This window comes from Heterocephalus glaber, unplaced genomic scaffold (genome assembly GCF_053883595.1).
Source record: "Heterocephalus glaber isolate CG9 unplaced genomic scaffold, H.glaber_assembly_v1.0 deba00001673, whole genome shotgun sequence".
NCBI classification, from domain to species: Eukaryota; Metazoa; Chordata; class Mammalia; order Rodentia; family Bathyergidae; genus Heterocephalus; species Heterocephalus glaber.
Genome location: NW_028258410.1, coordinates 19,401,518 through 19,423,004, shown reverse-complemented (window position 1 = coordinate 19,423,004; position 21,487 = coordinate 19,401,518). Strand labels below are relative to the sequence as shown.

The following is a 21,487-nucleotide window of genomic DNA, read 5'->3' as shown; positions in this document are numbered from 1 at the left end:
CACCAGAATTAACACTGATGGTTTGGGCTTCAGAACAGAGGGAAAGTTCCATGAGTCATGTTGATTTCTAAAATTAAAGTAATTTGTATATAAAAGGGCTTTCTGACTGAATCTTAAAAGAGTAATTTATTCTGAAGAAACTATTTATGGTACCAATTTTAAATACTTGGAAAGTTTTACTAGAATTAAGATATGTACATGTACCAATTCCCCATAATGAATGTAATCATATCTTATACTGTAAACATGTACTAATAAATTATTTTTAAGTTTTACTTTAAGCCTAATGGGAAGCACTAAGGATTTTTAAAATATATTTTACTTCCTTTTTAGATACTAAAATGGAGTTTTTCCCAAATTAAATTTTAAGAGAACTATCCATCCCTTCCCACCTTCCAGGCTTTAGTAACTAAAATATAATGGTATAACATCTTTACTGCACCTGATCAAGCTCAAAAGTAAACATGCAGGCTTGAAATAATAATGTTACAGGTCTAAAAGCTGGAAGCTATTCAGGACCAAAAATGTTAAGATTAAGTAACAATGCCAAACATTTATAATATTCCTGTCAACTTCTATTCTGAGAAGGATATCTTTCTCTCTCTCTCTCTCTCTCTCTCTCTCTCTCTCTCTCTCTCTGTGTGTGTGTGTGTGTGTGTGTGTGTGTGGTGCTCCGCATCAACTCCAAAGCCTCATATAGGCTAGGCAGGCACTGCATCATGGAGCTACATCACCACCTCTTTTGAGACAAAAAACAAAAATTGAACACTGGGCCAGAATTTAGCTCAGTGGTGCAGCCACTTGCCTTGCATGCACAAGGTCCTGAGTTCGATCCCTGGTACCAAAATAAATATATATATATATATATATATGGACACCTATGCTGTGATTTCATACTGTTTGTAAATAAAACAAATAAGGATCTTTGGAAAACAATTTTAGAACTATTTTTAAATCAGGTATCCTTCACTTAATATTTAACCTAAGGTGATAACAATATATTTACATAACTACTACAAAGAAACTCTGAAAGTTTTCATTATGAATTATTAACTGTAGTTTAACTTTGACACAAAGCTAATCTCTTTCAAAAGTGGCTTAATAGGTAGTCTCCACCAGGACAGGAAATCTGTATTTTTATTGTTTTTCAATTATAGTCATTGATAAGGCAAGAACTGTTACTTTTATGCACAAAGAAACAAGGCTGAATTTTGGGTTTGCTTTTGAGGAATGGAAATCACTGTATCAAGAGCTAATTCTATGCTTGCAAGAGCAAGGTCTGGCGTTCGATCCCCAGTACCAAAAAAATATATATATATATAAATATATATATATATATGTAATAAAATAAAATAAAAAAGAGCTAGGGCCGAGGATTTAGCTCAGTGGTTCCAGCACCTGCCTTGCAAGCGCAAGGTCCCAAGTTTGATCCCTGGTACCACAAAAAAAAAAAAAAGCTAATTCTGATGTTGACTTTTATCCTGCTGTATAATAATCATGTATAAACAGAAATGAAAAGCCCAACAAAAAGAAGAAAACTATGAAAGTAAATTTTGTGACAGGTTAACAGCCTGGGACAATTTGGTGAAAGTCAAAATTACTAATATTGTGATGTGATGTTTAGGATATGTTTCAAAATAATCCAGTCTGGGTGATGGCAGGAGTACAACATGAAGCAAGACTGACCTTGGCTACAAGTTAATAATTATCAAAGTTGAGTGACCAATACATAGGGTTCTCTATACTATTTGACTTTGGTACATTTTTCCATAACAAAATTTTTTATAAAATAGATTATCAGCTGCAATATTTACTACTTCCCTAGCACTACTATAATTTGTGCTATGACAAAAGATAGGCTTTCAACGTTTGTGTAGTTGTTTGTTTTCTGGCAGTTAGGGTTGTTTTGTTTTGCAGTACTGAGGACTGAATCCAGGGCCTTCATACTGGGTTACATCCTCAGGCCTTTTTAAAGACAGAGTCTCTCTAAGAGCTGTATAGTTATTTGAGTATTGTTAAAAAGCCAAAGAGAGATTTTAAACTAGCAACAACTTTCAATTAAAGAGTTTAAACTAGAAACTATTTCCTGGCTTTGTCAGAAAATTATAGGAAAATGTCAAAAACAGGTGACACTTTGCACTACTGAGAGAGGTAGAAGATAAAACATTCTCAGTTCACTAAGGAAATGTGCTGCCTAAAGCAATCCTAAGACACAAGAGAATCACTCGGCAAACGCACAGTGCTTTTCACTCAAGTAAATCTGAACACAGGTGGGGTGCATTTCCTTTAAAGGTAAACCTATGCAACTACTTACCGAATTAAACTCAGTTTCTCTGAAAATCCCACCTGTCACAGGATAACCGAAACTGCTCCCTCTACGCTCCAACTGTATTTTTAGTTTTTACTTCAACAAGAAGCAATGTAATTTTATATTTGCTAAGCACAAATTCCTGAAAGGCTAAAATCAACCAAAAACTTGGTTTAAGTCTCTTTTCACCAGCCTCTCAACAATTAAAGCTCCAAGCAGAAGGGAAAAGTGACCTGAAAAAGCTTCCCAAAACAGTGCCAGAACAGGCTGAAGCATACAACTCTGCCGAACAGAAGAAAACTTCCACACAAGCAATACTGCAACAGGGAGGTGGAGCATGGGCTTAAAAGGAAAGTCGGCCATCGGCGACGGAGGAAATAAAAGCAAAGCGACAGTGGAAAAAAAAGTGAGAAGCTGGAAAGGTACGCATGAAAAGGGCAGAGATTTTTACACTTTCGTACATTCCCCCTCCACGGCCTGACCCACAGCAAGTGCTCCAGAAAGTTCTGCTGAACTCAAGGGACGCTTCTGCCAGCAACTTTCCCAGAAATGGAATGACAACAAGCTGGATGATGGCAGAAAACACGGCCAGGTTGCTCATACTGCAAGATCTGGTGAACACCCGGCAGCTAGCTAGACAGAGAAGATGGAAATAACAGCATTCATGGTTTACAGGATGCCCCAGTTAGGCGCTGGGTCTCTTAACCCAAAACAATGCCCGGGCGCTGGCAGTGGGCACGCCGGACACTTCTGTCTCTAAGGAAATCAAGCAGGTAGGTCGGTCAACTTCTGTCCACTCTGCCCACTAAATTATACCTTCATATCACGCTAATAAATTATGCAGGCGGTTTATTGAGACACGCTGTGGGTCTGGCACTCTGATAAGCGCTTTACACGCCCCATTTCACTGAACCTTAACAGCCTAAGAGGCAGGGAAGGCTTTAGCCCCTTTTTTCAATCCGAGACACCAAAGAGTTTAAGTGACTTGGCTGAGAGGGTAGAGCTGGGATTTGAACCCCTGGAGGACACCTGGGCAGTGCTGGTGACCACCAAGCTACAGACCCGGGCGGGAGAGCTTTGGGGACTCCGGATCCCGGAGACTTGAAGCGAGGACCCCCCTCTTGCCCCGGGAATAACTTCGGCATCTCGGGTGAGACGCGAAAGAAGGGAAAGCGGTCGCGGCACCTGTTTCTGGCCCCAGCCAGGGGCGGAGGGTTCGGCGAGACCGAGGCGGGGGCGCAGAAGGACCCGCCTCCTGCGGGAAGGCCCCGCCAGCCGAGACAGGCCCGGGAAGGAGGCCGGCGCGCGGCCCCGAGGCCTAGTCTGCCGCCGCCCACCTCCCCGCCACCGCGGCGCCCGCGCGAGCCCCGCCAGGCCTGGCCTGGACTGGACCGGCCCGGCCCGGCCCGGCCGCCTCACCTGGCTGCTTCCCCGAGCTCGTCCCCCGGCCGGCGGTCCTGGGCGGCGGCGGCGAGGACGGGAAGGAGGAAGGAAGAAGGGAGAGGAGGAAGGGACGGAGGGAGGGAAGAGGCGGAGTGGCCGCGGAGGAGGCGGGCGCCGCCGGGCCGGGGGGGGGGGGGGGCGGTCAAAGGAAGAGGGAGCCGAGAGAGACGCGGCAGCCGGCGCGAAAGCTGAAGAGCGACTCCGGCGCCCGCAGCCCGGCAGGAAGTGACGGGGGAGGGGCCGGCGCACGCCCCCAGCCCCCGCCCGCCTCCATGCCCGGCCCCACCCTCACCCGCGGCCCGGACCACAAGTCCCGGCGGGCACTGCGCGGACAGGCGCTCGCAAGGCACGCCGGAATCCTGGAGGCGGGGTCTAGTCGTGCCTGAGCCCCAGCGCCTGCTGCGAGTTGTAGTGCCGCTGTGAGTTGCGCGCTGCCTGCTGTACCGGAAGTGGGGCGGGAGAGCGGACCTACGTTCTGTCTCAACCACTTCCTTCTTCCGTGCTTTCTGTCCTCTTTTCCCACGTGTGTCATTCCTTTCTCTCCTTCCCTTAGTCCCTCCCTGCTCCTATCAATGCTTATTAAATGCCCACCATGTTCGAGGCAGTGTTCTGAGCACAGAATGAAGTGAACCAAAATACCTGCCCTCAAAGAGCGTACTCTTTAGTGCTGGAAAACATTAAAATCTGTCCCTGTTACAGTAAAAGTTCTAGGTTAGCGAAGAGATTTTTTTAACAGCTCGCCGGGGATTTATCTCAGTGGTGCTGCCGCCTGCCTCGCAAGCGCAAGGTCCCGAGTTCGATCTCTGGTACCAAAAAAAAAAGAAAGAAAGAAAGAAAAGAGATTTTTAACAGCTCCCTTACAGAAACGGGTCGGGAGAGGGATGCGCCGTGAGTCTTGGAGCTCAAAAATGCGCGCGTTGTGAGAGGTCAGGGAAACAGGAGGAACTGCCGCTCCCAGGACTCTTCTGCCTGACGTGCTCTGGGCCTTTTTCCCCACTCGTTTGGGGACTTTTATTTGTTTTTGTTTTTTCCAGACAGGGTCTCACTGTGTTGTCCAGACTCGTCTCGAACTTGTTCTCCTATCTCAGCCTCTTGAGTGCTGGGATTGAAGGCTAGTGCAACCACAGCCAGCTTTCTCACTGTTTAATGTGAGACCTGAGTGACTCCATTTTAAAGTTTTGGCCCCATTTTAGAGTAAAGGTGGCCTGGACATAAATTCTAGTTCCGAGAAAAACCACAAGATGCACTTTGGCCACCTGCCTGTGATAATGTCCAGCAGTCCCCTAGCAACTAGCCTAGCGACAGCTAATCGGTAGCTGCCTCAATGTCCCAGATGCTCTTCTCGATGGCCTGCAACAGCTAATCAGTAGTTACCCCAATACCCCAGTATCCCAGATGTTCTTTTCGATGACTTAAAAAGCCGTTTGCAGTTCAGCGCACAAAGCCCAGCCAATTAGGTTTAAACTTTCAAAACTTGCTAAATGCTAGCCAACTGTGTGATTTGCGTGTGATTTGAAACCCCGCGCCCTTTTCGAAACCCCGCGCCCTGCTGTAACCTCTATAAAAACCCCTGGTGTTTTAGAGTCAGGGCTCTCAATCTTGACCCGCTGCGTCGGTGACAGTTGAGCGTCCCTGCTCAAGCTTAAATAAACGACTCTCGTGTGTTTACATCGGAATCGGTTCCTTGGTGGTCTTTGGGGACCTCGCGATCTGGGCACAACATTTAATAATAATAAAGAATGGGTGTATAGCTCCGTGGTAGAGTGCATGCCTAGGATGCACAAGCCCCATCATTAGCACCACAATCATCATCATCATCATCATCATCATCATCATCATCATCATCTCCGGTACCGCAAAAATAGTAATACTATGGCGATACTTTCTGCCTTCCCTCCCCTCAGTATCTCAATGTAGCTATCACTCTTTCTTGCCAAGAAAATTGGTTAACTTTGTATAAATTCATAATAAGAGACGCTGCCACTGAAGGGGCTGCTCCAGGTAATGTGTTGGAACTCTTCTTCAAGCTTTTGAGGACTCCTTTCCCTAGACCAGGCCTCCTTAGCTTGCTTCTTATAAAGTGCCCTGAATTCTTGAGCACCAAAAGCAGTCAGAAATCTTTCCCAGTCCCTTTAATGCTCATCCAAGAAAGTGCTAAGCAAGATTCCGATAGTCCAGTCCTCTGCTGAAAACGAGATTTTTTTTTCTTCTAACTCCCACGAAGGATGGACCCCACAGCTCACCTGGGTAAAGGAGCAGATACAGAGGGGCGAAGATTCCCTATACCAAAGCTGGGACCCTGGGCAGAATTGCATAGTCTCTTCAAAGGTGAGTCCATAAATTCAGGGGAATCCTATTTTTTTTAAACATACATTAAATAACAAAAGGGTAATTTTTAGAAAAAAATCAACTTCCCTTGGGGCTTTTAGGAGCTTTGCAGGTTCCATTCCTTATTACAAACATATTGAATTTATCTTGTGAGAAGGAAGACACAATTTGGTGTAATATACTTAGTAGTCATAGTTTCTTATTTCTATCTTATTCCCAAGAAAAAGAAAAACAAATTACTTGGCAAAAGTCAAGAAGCCTATCTACCCTTGGGAGAAAACTTGACTGACAGTTTCTAAGTGCAAATAGAGAAAAACAAACCTAAATGGCCCTTTCTTCAACCGCAGACAACACCATGACTAACAGTTCCCTGGTTATACAAAGTGAAACTTCAGAGTAGTTCTCAAAACTGAAAGTGTTAAATCTTCAGCTATGTGGGGGTTTTTTGGGGGGGAGGTCCCTTTTTTTCTTTTTTGGTTTTAAGTCTTAATTAGTTGCTGCTCTTCTGGGGTTCTTTTTGCCTGTTGTTTTTGTTTGTTTGTTTGTTTTTGGTGGGGGTTTTTTTGGTACCAGGGATCAAACTTGAGACCTGCTTGCAAGGCAGGCAGCGGAACTATTGAGCTAAATCCCTAGCCACTTTTTGCCTGTTTTTGAGACAGGGTCTCACTATGTAGTCTAGGCTGGCCTTGAACTCAGGATCCTCCTGCCTCAGCCTCCCAAGTGCTGGGATTACAGGCATGTCCCATCACCGCTGGCTAAAATTGCTACTATTCTTTTTTTTTTTCAGTACTGGGGATTGAACTCAGGACCTTGTGTTTGCAAGGCAGGTGTGAGCTAAATCCTCCACCCAATTGCTACTATTCTAACACATAATAATCTGGCTTTGTATTATCCCTGTAAGAATCAGGCAAATTTGGCTATATAGAGTCTGGCTGGAGGCAGGTGCACTCACTAGGGATGGCAGGTTCTTTTCATTTCACCACAATTCCTCCCCTGCACGTGTCTCACTCCTACCCTGTTCCCATTGACATTTGAATCTGTAAGTTGTGCCCTGCTGTGTAAATGCATGAACCCAAGGCAGGTGTCTGGAGCTGATGGCTCGCTGGCCCCATCAGATAATCTGCATATGGTATGTGGCATTAGGAAATCCTAGCTTCAGGGTTCAGCACAGCAACACCCTAAAGCGCTGCAGCTTCAGCAAGGCTTGGAAGGAATGTAGGTGGTGACCAGGCAGGGTACAATGAGCGTTCCAAGAAGGGAGAAGCATGCACAAAGGCCTACAAAAGAACACCACGTGGCCTGGGGTTCCAATTATTATTGCTACAACACAAATCACTCCAGAACTTCATGTCTGAAAGGAGCTACAAGCATCTTATTATCTCCATTAGTTCTGTAGGTCCGGAACTTGGGAAAGGCTTGGCTTGTAGGTTCTAACTTGGGGTGTGTAATGTGATGGTAGTCACATGGTGCCCGTAGCTGGGGCATTAAGTGCTGGCTGGGCATCTCTTTCTTGGCAGCCTGAGGGCCTGCTGTGGTCCAAATATGATTTTCTGCTTTGGTTTGGTTTGCTTTTTTTTTCTTTTCTTGTTTGCTCAGGCTGGCCTTGAGTCATGATCTTCCTTCCTCAGCTTCCCAAGTGCTGGGATGGCAGGTGTGTACTGCAACCCCTGGCTTGCTCTGTCCCCTCTGGAACTCTTGCCAAAATGGGATTCCCAATAGGACAGGGCTGGGAGGTGGGTGTGGTGGGGGTTGTTTGGGTCATGGGGGTGGAACCCTCATGAATGAGTTACTGAGTTACTCCCTTTCTCCTGTGGATGACTTTTGTTCTTGAGGGACTGGATTAGCTACTGAGACAGTGGGTTGTTACAAAGCAAATCCACCTCTTGTGTTCTTCCTTTTACTCATCAGCCACCTGTCCTTCTAGTTTTCACCATGAGGAAAAGCAACAAAGTCCTCTCTAGAAAATGAACAGATGCTGGCACCATGCTGTCGAGTTTCCTAGCCTGTGAGTGAAAACAAACTTTTCTTTACAAATTTCCCAGTCTCGGGTGTTCTGTTATAGGGACAGAAAATGAACTAACACAGAGCCATCTTGTGTGTTTTCTGCACGAGTTAATTTGAGTTTCCTTATAATTTTTTAAATTTTTAAATTTTTTTTCATTAGTTTGTTGGTACATTTTAGGAATAAAATATAGTTACATTCATCATTGGGATCTTGTACCTTTACATAATGTATCTTGATTATTATTTTTTCCCATTCCCCTGCCCACCCTTCCCTATTTACAAAGACTTTGTTTCCATTGTTTTCCTTTTCTCATATTTTTTCTTTTCCCTTCTTTCCTTTCCCCTACCCCTCCCTCTTCCCCTACTCCTTTAAACCTTTTCTTCCTATTACATAATATCAATTATACATTTTTTTAAAAATTACAGTATCACCAGGGATTTAGCTCAGTGATTCCACTGCCTGCTTTGCAAGGCCAAGGACCCAAGTTTGATCCCCGGCAGCAAAAAAAAAAAAAAATTAAAACATCAAGATTTAGAGGACATTACCACAGATTTTACAGAATTTAAAAGAATATAGAAAGCATATTACAAAAATCTTTTTTGAAATAAATTTGACAACTTCTAAGAAGTACCTTGGAAGACAAATTAATGAAACTGACTCTGGAAGAAATATAAAATTTGAATAGCACCCATTAAAGAAAGTATGCTCCTAGTTTGAAAACCTACCAATATGACAACAACAGGCTCATATACATCTTAACTGATAAATTATATCAAACATTTAAAGCAGAAAAAAGGAACACTTCTCCCCTCATTTTAGGAAATTAACATTGTGCTAATACTAAAACTGGATAAAGATCATAGAAAAGTATAAACATAAATAAAAATCTGTTTAACAAAACAAACTATTAGAAGTCAGATCTGGCAGTATGTAGTAAGTGGTTTTATTATAGGGATGGCGATGTTGGATCAGCATTGGAAGATCCACTCCCATAAGTCATCATTTTAACAGAGGAAAGGAAAAAGCCATATGATCCTATCAGTAGTTGCAGAAAAAGTATTGGACTAAATTCTACAGCTGTTCATGGTAAAATCTATCAGGAGACTAGAAGAACCTTCTCAACAGATCAAAGACATGTACTCCATACTTCCAGCAAAAACACTTTATATGAATGGAGAAGATACAATGCCTAAGGTGGGGAACAAGGGCAGATATGCTTACTCTTCATCTGTCCATTAAACTTTGAAACATAGGCCCAAACCAAAATAGTCTGGCAATAAAAATAAATAGCATAGGATTGGCAAGGTAGAAGTAAAATCTTTATATGTAGATGAAATGATCATCTACAGAGAAAATACTAAGAAATCTCTAGGAGCCCCTAGAACTTGTATTTGAATTTAGCAAGATTAGAAAACAGAAGGTATATATAAAAACTCAGATCTATGTATACTTGCTATAAATGAAGAATTGGATATTGAAATTTAAAAGTTATGTAGGAGTACAAAAAGAAAAAAGGAAAAGTAAAAAGAAAAAAAATAACAGTGTTGGAAGACATTTATTACCTAATTTTAAGACTTTCTCTAAAGCTACAGTAATCAAGGCAATGTTGGTGCAAGGAAAGACATAGATCAATGGAATAAAACAGACAATCTAGAAATAGAACCACACAGATATGGTCCACTATTTTTGAAAGATTATTTAACATTAACATTTTATGGAACATAAACTCAACTCAAGAGCAGAGGAAAAGATAATGTTTTCAACAAATGGTACTAGAACACCTAGTATCCGTATGTAAAAAATTAACCTCAACCCTTTATTTCCATACATAAAAATAACTTGAAAGGATCTATGAACCTAAATATGAAAGACTAAAACTATAAAACTTTAAGAAGAAATTATAAGGGGAAAATGTTCATGAATTTAGGGTAGGCAAGAATTTCCTAGGATACAAAAAACATGATGTATAAAAGAAAAAAATTGATAAATGAGATCCCATCAAAATTTAGAACTTTAAAAGACATGAAGTTCCTAAGGTGCTCTTTGTCATGAAAGTATCTCATTTCTCCATCAATTTGGAAGATAGTTTTGCAGGGTACATCAATCTGGGTTGGAGGCTGCTTTCCTTTAGGGCTTGAAATACATCACTCCAAGCTCTTCTTGCCTTGAGGGTTTGCGTTGAAAAGTCTGCTGTGATTCTGATGGGCTTTCCTTTGTATATGTGCTGCCGAAGAAAGCACTGGGCTTTCCTTTGTATGTGGCTTGTTTCTTTTCTCTAACTGCTTACAGAATTTTGTTCTTCTCTTGGGTTTCCGGAATCTTAACTATTATATGCCTATGTGTAGATTTTTTTTGATCATGGCTTGTCTGTATGTCAAGTTCTTTTCCCCTGCTTGGGAAGTTTTCTTCCATCACTTCTGTGAACAGTTTTTTTATGTTGTCTGCACTCCCTCCTGTTTCTTCATGGACTCTGATCAGTCTTATGTTATTCTTCTTTGCATCGTCTAGCAGCTGCTGGATTGATTTCTCGTGGTCCCTTACTATTTCAAAGAAATTTTTCTTGTCCTGGTCACTAATTGCAATCTTATCTTCTGTATCTGAAATTTTGTCCTCACATTGGCTCATTCTGCTGCATAAACTTTCAATGGAGTTTTTAATCTCCTGGAAATCTGTTTGCATCATTTATGGATTCCATTTATTTCCTATGTTGGGATTCCATCATATTCCTCAGATCCTCTATTTTTTTTTATCTGTGTCCGCTCTGGATTTATTAATCATATCTTGTACTATGGGCACAATCTCTGCTGTTATCTGAGAAATTATTTCTCATTTCATTTTTTCCAGATCCTCTTTTGTTGCCAGTTCAGGGAGTCCAGGTGGTTGAGTATCAGATTGTCCCATCTCGTTTCCCTTTGGGGTTGCTTTAGGTGATCTGGAAGTCTGGTTTCCAGACTTGTTTACTTGTCTTCTCATTTCAACAGATGCAACCTGCTGTGCCTTTGTTGAGGCAACTTTTTGCTCACCCAGTGGTCTTCAATTCTGAGCAAGCCACAGAGCTGCCTTTTCTCTGCTGCTCACCAGTACACTAATTCCTGGGTTCAGAAAGGTGACCTTCTGGATCCCTGAGCTGACCCGTTGTCTGGGTGGGCTTCTGGCTGGGGCCTGTGCACACTTGGGATGGTATCTAGGTGTGCCACTGGCTAGGGCCCCTATGTGGCTGTTGTCTGAGAGGGCCTCTGGCTGGGGGCTGTGCATCCCAGGTCCTGTTGTGTGAGCAAGCTTCTGGCTAGGGTCTCGTGCACTTACTGATGGTATTGGGGCGAACCTCTGGCTATTGCTTGTGTGCCTGTGCAGCTCTTTTCTAGGCAGGACCTTGGCTTGGGCCATTGTGCCCCAGACTCTGGGGTCAGGGTGGAGCCCTGGCTGGGATCTGCTTGCAGCCTCACTGCTCTGGTCTACACCGCTGCTCCCTCAACTAAGGTGGTCTGGTGTGCCTCTATTGCAGAGATTTTCTTCACTTTTCTGGTGGGCTTTAATTTTCATCAATGGGCCTCAAAGAGGCCCTCTTTCTGTTGTTCACTTCTACTCTATCTTCTCAAGTTCAGAACAATGTTCTTTATGACCCCTGCAACTCTGCAGTGTGGATCCAGGTAATGGCTCTGCATGGCTGGGGCGGGGAGTGTGCTGGCACCCAAGATGCTCACCTCCTTGGTGCTCTGGGGCTGAGTTTCCTTATAGTAATCACAAAAAGCCACATCCACTATACTTTACTGGCTGCACATGAGACACATCTAGGTCCAAAGGTAGAGAGAGGTATTAGCTCTGTCTCCTGACAGGGGAGTGGCAAATATCAAGAATACCCTATAAGGGCCGGGGATTTAGCTCAGTGGTTTTGCTGCCTGCTGCGCAAGTGCAAGGACCCGAGTTCAATCCCCGGTACCAAAAAAAAAAAAAAAAAAAAAAAAAAAATAGCCTATGAGCCAGGCATAGTGGCATATGCTTGTCTTCCCAGCTACATACTTGGGTGGCTAAGGCAGGAGGATTACTTGACTCCAGAATTTGTTTTGTTTTGTTTTTGTGTTTTGAGACGGGTCTTACTATGTAGTTCAGTCTGGCCTTGAACTCACTATGTAACCCACACTGGCCTTGAACTTGTGGGGATCCTCCTGTGATTACAGGAATGTGCCGCCATGCCCAGTAAACCCAGGAATTTGAGGCCAGCCTAGGCAACATAAAATGAGACTTTGTCTCAAAAAAAAAAGGCCAGGCATAATAGCACACATCTGAAATCTCATCTACTGGGAGGCTGAGGCAGAAGGGTTTCAATGTCAAGGCTAGCTTGGAGAATTTAGTGAGATCTCCCTGTTTTAAAATTAAAAATGATCGAACCCCAGTACTAAAAAAAATAAAATTAAAAATGCAATGGGGAGTGGTGTGGTTCAGCACACCCTGGGTTTAGTCCCCAGTACCAAAGAAAAACATGTGGGATAGGAGATGGTGTTGAGTGATCCTTGGAAACTACAATCATAATGGCCCACTTTATAGACCAGCAAAGGCCAGGGTGGCTGCCCTGGGTGATGATGGATGGGTTATTTAAGAGTTATTTAGCAGCATGTATGGACCATGGATGTGGGTAGAGGAGAGGAAAAGGGTAAGAGAAGCATCAAGAATGACCCCTATGCCTGCCCCGCAAGCGCAAGGACCCAAGTTCAATCCCCGGTACCAAAAAAAAAGGAAGAAAGAAAGAAAGAGAATTCACTGGTATATTATAGAAAGTGTTCCTTAGAGGGCCGGGGATTTAGCTCAGTGGTTTTGCCGCCTGCTGCGCAAGCGCAGGGATCTGAGTTTAATCCCCGGTACCAAACAAAAAAGTGTTCCTTAGGTATGTTATAGGCATACCTGAAACCATTTGATTTATGATCCAAAGTAGCTGTAATTTAATATTGGTAGTAAATTATGATGAATAGCTTTTACGGTATGATAAAACTCAGGTTCACGTGCTTAAATATGGATGTCAGAATTTAAACAATTCTCATAATTTATGAATACAGTATCTCCTTTAATACGGTATATTATAAGCCAGCCGTGGTGGTCCCCACTTGTAACCCCAGGACTCAGAAGGCTGAGGTAGGAGGATTGCCACAAGAAAACAAAACGAAACAAAAATATTGATTACAAGGGATTTCAAGAAATTAAAAATAATGCTAGATTTCTGGAAGATAAGGATTTTCTTTTCCAGATACTTCAAGTTTGATATACCTTGTAGACAGTAGTCAGATGGCAATGGAGCTCAAAAGAAAGTCACAGCTACTGACACAAATATATGAGTTGGTCCCATTTGGGAGGTAATTGGAACCTTGAGTGTAGATGTTAATGGAAGTTAGCACCTGACAAATTATTTCTGCTCTCTCCTCATAACCTCTCAGAAGAACTTTACTGCCTTATAATTATTGAGTTATTTGCTGAGTGTCACTGGTTAGGACTAAGCAGTCAGCTACCATGAGAGTAGGGACTCAAGCTCTCTTGGTAACCATGGTGTCCCTGGTCTCTAACATAGTGCTGAGTACAGGGTAGGTGCATAATAAATTTCTACCGACTAATAAAAAACTACAGCTTGATGCCAGGTGTGGTGGTGCACGCCTGTAATCCCAACATTTGGGAAGCTGAGGCAGGAGGATCATCCTGAAGTCAAGGTCAGCCTGAGCTTCATAGTGAGTTCAGGGCCAGACTGAACTACAAAGCCAGATCCTGTCTCAAAAAAATGAAACACAGGGCTGAGGATTTAGCTCAGTGGTTTCGCCGTCTGCTGCACAGGCACAAGGACCTAAATTTGATCCCTGGTACCAAAAAACAAAAACAAAAAACAAACAAAAAAACAAAAAAACTATAGCTTGGCAGATCTGTGTTGGCCTCCCTAAAAAAAAAAAAAAAAAAAAAAAAAGGAACATCTGTAGGATTGTTGGGTGTGTATCAAGATTACCTATAGGATGTGCTATATGTGGGAAACAAGGTTGAGAACTCTTTCCTGGCCTACATAAATAAATCTCAAGCTTATTTGAGGTAGATTGTGTCCCTAGAGCTATCTCAGACTCTTAGGGAGATGATTAGAAAATATAATGGGAAATCCTATTTAGAAAGTAATGAAAAAAAAGAAGTTTCCTAGGAACAAACTCTATAAGAAATGTACACAATCCATGTGAGAAAAATGTTAAATTCTGCATAGAGACACAGAATTAGATTTGAACAAAGAATTATAAGCTATCTTCTTGGATACGTAGGCTCTGAATTATCTTTTTAAAGCAAAAGCATGAAAAAGATATTCCATTTTATTTATTATTATTATTATTTTTACAAAAAATAGATTTGCTGCAACATGCTCTGGCTCATATTGACTTTAAAAATTCAGGGGCTGGGGATTTAGCTCAGTGGTTCTGCTGCCTGCCTCTCAAGCACAAGGACCGGAGTTTGATCCCCGGTACCAAAAAAAAAAAGATATCAGTTAATTGAAACATTTAATGAGATTTCAACAAAAATACAAACCATATTGTAACTAGATGAGTGTCTAGCTAGATGTCTAAAATTCCTTATGGAAAAATTAATGAGAAAACAAAACAAGGAACTTTCTGAAAATTCCTAACCAAATAGCAAACATGGGATAATAATTACTAGTGCCTGATTACTTCCACAAATCAGTGAAAGAGAAATTCCCAGATAGACCCTAACATGTAGGAATTTAATAAAATAAAAGTGATATTTCAAATTGGAAAGGAAGTAGGAAGAAAATGTTCAAATATGAAGGGAGCAAGGGAGGGTGAGGGGGAAGGGAGGGAAGAGAAAAGGAAAAAAGAGAATAGAAGGGAAAAATGGAAACAAAGCTTTTATAAACAAGGAGGGGAAGAAGAGTTGAAGGGAGGGGAGTGGAATAGGGGAAAAAGAATCAAGATATATTATGTACAGATACAAATCCCCTACAATGAATGTGATCATTCTATACATAAAAAATGTACCAATAAAATTAATTTAAAAAACAAATTGGTAAGGGAAAAGTGGATTTCACTTAATAAATACCTTGGGGAAAAAGCCCTCTGGAGAAAAATGTTAAATCCATACTTCATATTATATACCAAAAATGATGAAATACAGAAAGGATTTAAATACAGAAAGGATTTAAATGGAAAAAAGGACACCATAAAAAGTACCAGAAGAATCTTGGAAGAATTATTCTATATCTCTAAAGTGAAGCCAGGCGTGGTAACACACGCCTGTAATCTGAGCACCCTGGGAGGTTGAGGGAGGAGGATCAAAAGTTTGAGGCCAGCCCAGGCAATTTAGGAAGGCCCTGTCTCAAAATAAAAAATTAAAAAATAAAAACAAAAAAAGGCCAGGGAGGTAACTCAGTATAAAAGCCCTGGATTCAGTCTTCAGTACTGCAATAAATAGTGAAGTAGAAAGACACTTGTAACTATAACACAAAATTTAGAACCCTTACAGAAAAAGATCAGTGCATTTGACTTCATGAAATAAAAAATATAGCAGTAAAGCCGGGGATTTAGCTCAGTGGTTTCGCCGCCTGCTGTGCAAGCTCAAGGACCCGAGTTCGATCCCTGGTACCAAAAAAAAAAAAAAAAAAGAAATAAAAAAATATAGCAGTAAAAAGGCAAATAACAATTGGGAAAATTTTGCATTTCAGTCACAGAAAAGCCATATTTTGTAACATATAAAAAGCTTCTATGAATGACAAAAAGATCAACAACTGAACAGAAAAATAGACAAAACATAGAAGCAGTTCATAGGGAAAGGAAAAGCAAGTTTCTTCGAAATAACATGATGGGGCTGGGAATGTAGCTCAGTGGTAGAGTACATGCTTCGCATGTACAAGGCTCTGGGTTCCATCCTCAGCACCACACACACACACACAAAAGATAGTAATGAAAGCATAATTTGTAATAACAAAAGTTTGGAAGCAGTATCAATGTCTACCCACCTAAGGTTGGCTAGGTACATTAAGACTTGTTCATACAATGGACTAATAACCAGTGGTTTAAAAAAAGAAAGAAATGAAAAAGGGCACTGTAAAGAAGATGAAAAAGCAAACCATAGGTTGCAGAGAATATTTCTGAAGCACATATCTGATAAAGAACTTGTATCTGGAACATATTAAAAACTCTCTTAAAACTCCAATAAGAAAACGACCCAAGAAAGGGAGAAAAAAGAGCAAAAGATCTGAACTGAGATACTGTCAAAGAAGTTTATAAGGATGTATATGGTTGGCAAATAAGTATATGAGAAGATGTCGTTAGGGAAATGTAAAACACACCTGTAATCTCAGCATTTAGAAGGCTGAGGCAGGAGGATTGCTGCAAGTTCAAGGCCAGCCTGGGCTACAAAGCCAGCCTGAACTACATAGCGAGACCCTGTCTAAAAAAAAAAAAAAAAGAGGAAGAACTCGGAGCAAAAGGAACTTTTATGTACTGCTGATCAGAATGTAAAATGGTACAACCATTTGGTAAGACAGTTGGGTGATATCTTAAAAAATAAGTTTTTTGAGACACGGTCTCTCTCTGTAGCCCCAGCTGGCCTGGAACTTACAGCGATCCTCCTGCCTCAGCCTCTGGAGTGCTGGGATCACTGACCTGCACCACCATGCCCAGCTATACAGTTAAACATACATTTGCCGTACCACCCAGCAATCCTACTCTTAGGTATTTACATAAGTAAATTAAAAATGTGTTTACAGGGCCAGGGATTTAGCTCAGTGGTGCTGCTGTCTGCCCTGAATGTGCAAGGACCCGAGTTCGATCCCTGGTACCAAAAAAAAATGTGTTTACAAGGAACCCTTACATTAATGTTTTTTAGTAGCCAAAGCCTAGAACAACCAAAATGTCCTTCACCAGGTGAGTAGGTAAACAAACTGTGGTCCCTCCAGAAAATGGATGACTTCTCAGCAATAATAAGGAACAGGAGGGATTTAGCTCAGTGGCACCACACCTGCCTCACAAATGCAAGGTCCTGGGTTCGATCCCCAGTACCAAAAAAAAAAGAAAGAAAGAAAGAATAAGAGATAGGAGCTATGTTCATCGAAACAACAGGGATGAACTTTGTCTCTAAGTGATAAAACTAGACCAAAAGCCTACATATTATTTGCCTCCATTTCTATGACATTTTGAAAAAAGCAAAATTATAGGGATAGAAAACAGATCAGCAGTTGGAGAAAGGAGAGGTAATGGCCTTCAGCGAGACTACACAGAGACATTTCAGGCGTTTAGAAGATTGAACGATGTCCCGTATGCTATTAAAGTGGGAGATATGGACTCTGCATATTTCAAAGTCCTTAGGGAATAAACTTTCTGGTATGTAAGTGTTTAAAAATCAACCAGGCCAGGTATAGTGTGGGATTACAGGTGCATACCTTAATCCCAGCACTTAGGAGACTGAGGCAGGAGGATCACTGTGAGTTTAAGGCCAGCCTGGGCTACATAGTGAGTTCAAGGTCAGCCTGGACTACATGCCCAGACCCTGTCTTAGAATAAGCATATAAACAAACAAACAAATAAATGAAAATAAAATACAAATAAAAATTAATAAGGCTGTACAAAGATTCCAGGATGGAAAGAAGATGCAGTGTAACAAATGAATTCACTGATGAGTAAGGGGAAAAAAGGAACTTACCTAATTAACTTTAGCAAATGATATGTTTTTAGGGCTGGGGATTTAGCTCAGTGGTTCCAGTGCCTGCCTTGTAGGTGCAAGGTCCCGAGTTCAATCCCCAGTACCAAAAAAAAAAAGAAAGAAAATGATGTGTTTTTGTTTTTGGTACCGGGACTGAACTTGGGACTTCGCACTTGCAAGGCAGGCACTATACCACGGAGCTAAATCCCCACCCAGAAAATGATGTTTTGACTGAATACAGTAAGGATACAGGCAAAAAGGACTATATATAAACAGTATACTCTGGTTGATAAATGTCTTTCTCACAGAGTTGAGAAAATTAAAAGTATTGTGAACTGAATTAAAATAAAATTTTGACATACCAAAAATCTGGGGGTGCAACTAAAGCAATACTTTGAGGGAAAGTTATAGCATTAACTGTTTATGTTAGAAACAAGTTTCAAATCAGTATCCTAACTTTCTGTCTTAAGAAATTAGAAAAAGGGGTTGGGGATTTACTTAGTGGTAGAGTGCTTGCTTAGCAAGTGTGAACCCTGGGTTGGGCCTGAGCACAAAAAATTTAAAAAACAGAAACTAGAAAAAGAAGATCAGATTAAATCTAAAGCAAACAGAAGGAAAGGAATAACAAAGGTCAGAATGGATATTAAAAGCAGTAAAGGGGTGGGGATTTAGCTCAGTGGCTTCGCTGCCTGCTGCTCAAGTGCAAGGACCCAAGTTTGATCCCTGGTACCAAAAAAAATAAAATAAATAAAATAAAAGCAGTAAAACAAGTTGAAGTGTCCATTGCTTGTAGTTGCAGTTACCCAGGAGGCTGAGGCAGGAGGATCACTGGAGCCCATGAGTTCAAGGCCAGCCTGGACAATAAAGACAACCAGTCTCAAAACAAAACAAAACAGTAGAATAGTAGAGAAAATCTGTGAAAGTAAAAGCTTTTTCTGGGGGAAGGGGTTCAATAAAATTGATAAGCTTCTAATCAGACTGATGGAGAGGAAAAATCCAAAACAAAATTGTAGCAGCTACAGAACCCATTTGTTAATGAACAGAGAAATGTTAAATCTCAGAGATACGGGATACTACCAAAAAGTGATAATATTTGTCTCTGGAGATGGGGGATGAGGTAGGAAGGAGATTGTGTGTGTGTGTGTGTGTGTGTGTGTGTGTGTGTGTTGCTAGGGATCAAATCCGGGGACTCGTGTATGTGAGGCAAGGGCTCCACTACTGACGTACATCCCATTCCCAGGAACAGAAGTTGAGACACTGTAATCTCTCTTAATTTATTTTCTGCTGCATCTCAAAAAATGCCTGAGGCATGCTAACTTTAGAAGGAAAGAGGTTTACTGGCTTACAGTTTTGGAGGCTCACATCCAAAGAGCAGAGCGCCAGCTCTGGTGAGAACACAAGTATGTGCAAGAGGAAGTGATCGCATCCCGATACAGGGCGCAGGAGCTCCGTGGGACCTGGGCTTGCTTATAACCCTCTCCTGAAGACGAACAAGTCCCCATAGAACTCACTTCATTCCTTCCAAGGGCAGAACCCCCAGAAACCCAAATATCCCCCACTAGGCCACACCTCTTGTAGACTCCACTAGGCCTTCTACTGAGCACTGGGGACAAACTCCCGACACATGAAGCCGTGGGAGACACACGCAAACCACATCCAAATCATGACAAACACCTCTTCATAGTCTTCTAAATGTTCATGCACAACTACCGACTCAAAAGTAAAATGAGCCAGGTATGATGGTGCAGGCCTGCGGCAGGAGGATTGCAAGTTTAGGCCCCCACTGTGCAATTTAGGAACTCAATGAGGCCCTGTCTCAAATTTTTAAAAAATGAAAAAGGGTTAGGGATATAGTTCAGTGTGAAGGTCCTGGCTTTAATCCCCAGTACAATCAATGCTTTATTTTTTTAAGAAAATATCTTCACCTGAAGGGTGGTAGGTTTTTTGTTTATTTGTTTTGAGGTTTCTTTGGTTATTGTTTTTGTTTTTTGTGGTGCTGAGATTGAACTCAGGGCCTTATAGGCAAACAGTATACCACTGAGCTAAATCCCAGGCCATTCTTAAAAATTTTTATTTTGAGGGCTGGGGATTTAGCTCAGTGGCACAGTGCCTGCCTCGAAAGCACAAGGTCCTTTGATCCCTGGCACCAAAAAAAATTTTTTTAAATTTTGAGACAGGGTCTTGCTAAATTGCCCACCCTGGCCTTGAACGTGTGATCTTCCTGCCTTAGCTTCCTGAGTAGCTGGGATTAGAGATGCTCCTACGCCTGCCTGCTGGTAGTTTTAAAAAGCAAAATTAACCCATTCATTTAATATTTGGTGTTTAAACTGGATATGGTAGCACCCACCTGTACTCCCAACTACTCAGGAGGATGGAGCAGGAGGATCATAAGTTCTAGGCCAGCCAGCCTGGGCAACATTTAGTGTTAATTCTTTCCATCATACTTACACCTTTTGTGTGTGTGTGTATGGTACTGGAGATTGAATCTAGGGCCTTTATACTGAGCTACACCTTTAGCCCTTTTTTATTTTTTACTTTTGAGATGGAGTCTTGCCAACTTGCTAAATTGCCCAGTTGGGGTTTGAACTTGAGATCCTCCTGTCTCAGCCTCCTTAGTGGTTGGGATTTCAGGCTTATTTCAGGCTGCTGTGCCATCCTTTTTTTTTTTTTTTTTTTTGGTACCGGGGATCGAACTCGGGACCTTGCACTTTCGAGGCAGGCACAGTGCCACTGAGCTAAATCCCCGGCCCCATACCATCCTATATTTTAATTGACTGCTTCCCAAAACATTCAGTAGGCCTCTCTCTCTCTCTCTCTCTCTCTCGCTCCCTCTCTCTCTCTCTTCCTCTCTGCTATGGATGGAACCCAGGGCCTCATACATACTAAGCATGACTACCACTGAGCTGTACCCCAGCCCTGAGGTATCCTTTCCTATGGACTATTGAACCTGTTGATTTTTCATAGATCTATGAACTATAGGTATAATTTTATTTATTTATTTATTTTTATACCCGGCCCAGGTATAATTTTTTTCTAATGATTTGTTATGGCTGTGTCTAGATGTCCCCCCAAAGCTTCATGCAGTCATAGGTGGGGCTTTTTCAGAGGTGGCTGGATCTAGAGCATGTGACGCTGGGATTAAGGATGTGCAGGACCAGGGATTTAGCTCAGTGATTCTGCCCGCCTGCCTCAAAAGCTCAAGGTCCCGAGTTTGATCCCCAGTACCAAACAAAAAACAAAAACAAGGATGTGTAAGTACTAAATCAGTCTGCTGATTGTTTGGGCACCGCCCTAATCCTCATAGCCTAGATAGAATATAAAAGGGGCAGAAAGAAGCTGCTAAGGTCTCTTGCTTGTTCTCGCCTGCCTGCTTACTGTGGACTGTTTCTCCTCTGCAGGGCCCCTCTGCCATGCCATCCTGCCTTGAAGCCAGCCAACTATGAACTGAAACCTCCACAAACTGTAACCCAAATAAACCTTTCCTCCTGTAACTTTGGGCATTCAGTATTTTGTCTCAGCAACGAGAAATGTAACTAACACATGGTTATAGACTTTGAGAAAGCAGGGAGCTAGTTACTTGTTGATTTTAGTCAACCAAGGCCCAGGATTTAGCTCAGTGGCACTGCACCTGCTTCGCAAGCGCAAGGTCCTGAGTTTGATCCCCAGTACCAAAAAAAAAAATTTTAGTCAACCAATAGATATTTAGAATGGAGGAGCTGGGAATTAAACCCAGG

The 21,487-nt window shown here is 41.9% G+C and overlaps 1 protein-coding gene and 1 long non-coding RNA gene across 15 annotated transcripts in view; one reads left to right on the top strand and one right to left on the bottom strand.

Annotated features, from left to right (window-relative positions):
- Stau1 (staufen double-stranded RNA binding protein 1) overlaps positions 1-4,066 on the bottom strand; it is a 56,224-nt gene extending 52,158 nt beyond the window's left edge. For 4 of the 13 annotated variants that reach the window (XM_004858078.4, XM_087197730.1, XM_087197734.1 and 1 more), the window contains exon 1: positions 3,728-3,978. The gene's annotated coding sequence lies outside the window, so the exon portion shown is untranslated. Of the gene's footprint in view, positions 1-3,370; positions 3,470-3,493; positions 3,677-3,727 lie in introns of those variants that run through there. The other 9 variants (XM_087197732.1, XM_087197733.1, XM_004858079.4 and 6 more) reach the window with 8 other exon arrangements.
- LOC106010545 (uncharacterized) lies at positions 2,896-21,242 on the top strand. Of its 2 annotated transcripts, XR_001184299.3 has the most exons (5): positions 2,896-3,081; positions 5,976-6,079; positions 7,708-7,730; positions 8,004-8,084; positions 21,152-21,242. It is a non-coding gene; the product is annotated as an uncharacterized LOC106010545 (long non-coding RNA). The 2 variants fall into 2 exon arrangements; XR_015446047.1 differs by lacking the exons at positions 7,708-7,730; positions 8,004-8,084.
- Positions 21,243-21,487: the final 245 nt, after the last annotated feature.